Raw genomic sequence first — 2,536 nt, 5'->3', positions numbered from 1 at the left:
ACCCTCTCCAGCAGCTGTTATTTTTTGAGTTGTTGATAATTGCCATTCTGACTGGGGTTAGGTGGTATCTCAGTGTGGTTTTGATTTGCATCTCCCTGATTATTAGTGAGGTTGAACATTTCTTCATGTGTTTGTTGGTTGCTCGGAAGTCTTCCTTTGTGAAGTGTCTATTCATATCTTTTGCCCATTTTATAATGGGGTTGTTTGTTTTTTTCTTTTCAGCACATTTGAGTTCCTTGTAGATCCAGGATGTTAAGCCTTTGTCAGAACTAGTGTTGGCAAATACTTTTTCCCAGTCTGTAGGCTGTCTCCCTGCTCTCTTGATGGTATCTTTGGCTTTGCAGAAACTTGTCAGTTTAATAAGGTCCCACTTGTCTATCTTCTCTCTTACGAGCTGTGGGTTTTGGGTTTTGTTCAGGAATTGGATGCCAGTTCCGATTTCCATGAGGGTATTTCCTTCATTTTCTAAGGTTTTTATGGTTTTAGGTTTTACATTTAGGTCTCTGATCCATTTGGAATTAACCTTTGTGCATCAGGATAGATAGGGGTCCTGTTTCAATCTTCTGCATGTGGTCAGCCAGTTTTCCCAGCACCATTTACTGAATAGGTTCTCCTCTCCCCAGTGGTAGGCTTTGTCAAAGATGAGTTGGTTGAGAAATTGAGGTTTTGCTTCTGGAATCTCAATTCCATTCCATTGATCTATATGCCTGTTCGTATACCAATACCAAGCTGTTTTGATGATTACAGCTTTATAGTAAAGTTTGAAGTCTGGTAATGTGATTCCACCTGCTTTGTTTTTTTTTGCTGAGGATTGTTCTGGCTATTCTTGGACATTTGTGTTTCCATATGAATTCCTGCATTGTTTTTTCTAGGTCTGAGAAGAATGTTGTTGGTAATTTGATGGGTATTGCATTGAATTTGTAGATTGTGTTAGGTAAGATGGACTTCTTCACAATGTTGATTCTTCTGATCCATGAGCATGGGATATTTTTCCACTTGTTTGTGTCAACTTTGATTTCTTTGAGCAGTGTTTTGTAGTTTTCCTTGTAAAGTTCTTTCATGTCTCTGGTTAGGAAGATGCCAAGGTATTTCATTTTTTTGTGTGGCTATTGTGAATGGAATTGTGTTTTTTATTTGGGTTTCTGTTTGTTTATTATTAGTGTAGAGAAATGCGATTGTCTTTTGTACATTTATTTTGTATCCTGAGACTTTGCCAAAGGCCTTTATCAGTGTAAGGAGGTTTTTGACAGATTCTCTTGGGTTTTCAAGGTACACAATCATATCATCTGCAAAGAGAGATAACTTGACTTCCTCTTTTCCTATTTGGATACCCCTGATTGCCTTCTCTTCTCTGATTGCTCGAGCCAGGACTTCCAATACTATGTTGAACAGGAGGGGTGAGAGTGGGCATCCTTGTCTTGTTCCAGTTTTCAGGGGAAATGCTTCTAATTTTTGTCCATTTAGGAGTATGCTTACTGTGGGTTTCTCATAGATGACTTTTACAATTTTGAGGTATGTTCCCTGTATGCCTAGATGTTCAAGGTTTTTTATCAAGAAGGGGTGCTGGATTTTATCAAAGGCTTTTTCTGCATCTAATGATATAATCATGTGGTTTTTGTTTTGACATCTGTTGATGTATTTAATAACACTTATGGTTTTACGATTGTTGAACCAGCCTTGCATCCCAGGAATGAAGCCTACTTGGTCATGATGGATGATTTTTGAGATGTATTGCTCAATCCGGTTTGCTAGGATCTTGTTGAGAATTTTAGCATCTATGTTCATCAAAGATATTGGCCTGTAGTTCTCTTTCTTTGTTGGATCTTTACCTGGCTTGGGTATCAATGTGATGTTGGCTTTGTAAAATGATTTGGGGAGCGTTCCATCTTTTACAATCGCCTGGAATACCTTCAGTAGGATTGGTATCAACTCCTCCTTAAATGTCTTGTAGAATTCTGCTGGAAAGTCATCTGGTCCAGGGCTTTTTTTTGTAGGAAGTTTTCTTATTACATAGTCGATTTCCTTGATTGTTATTGGTTTATTTAGGGTCTCAATTTCTTCTTGTTCCAACTTAGGTAGGTTGTGTGATGTCAGAAAGTCCTCCATTTCCTTAAGGTTTTCAAGTTTGTTTCCATACAAGTGTACTAGTAGTCTCTAATGATCTTTTGTATTTCTTCAGGGTCAGATGTGACTTCATCTTTTGTGTTTCTGATTGTGCTTATTTGGTTTTTTTCTCATTTTTTCTGGGTCAGTCTAGCTAGGGGACCATCGATCTTTTTTATTCTTTCGAAGAACCAACTTTTTGTTTCATTGAGTTTTTCTATTATCTTTTTGTTGTCTATGTCCTGGATTGGGCTTTTATTTTGGTGATCTGGAATCTTCTGCTGAAATTAGGATTTCTGTGGTCTTGCTTTTCCAGCTTCTTTAGGTGGCTTGTTAGGTTGTGAATTTCTGTTCCTTCCATTTTCTTCATGTGTGTTTGTAGGGATATAATTTCCCCTCTTATTACAGCTTTTAAGGCATCCCAGAGATTTTG

This window comes from Carlito syrichta, unplaced genomic scaffold (assembly GCF_000164805.1).
Source record: "Carlito syrichta isolate Samal-C Ts95f unplaced genomic scaffold, Tarsius_syrichta-2.0.1 Scaffold304320, whole genome shotgun sequence".
NCBI classification, from domain to species: domain Eukaryota; kingdom Metazoa; phylum Chordata; class Mammalia; order Primates; family Tarsiidae; genus Carlito; species Carlito syrichta.
Note: the sequence above shows the minus strand (reverse complement) of the source record.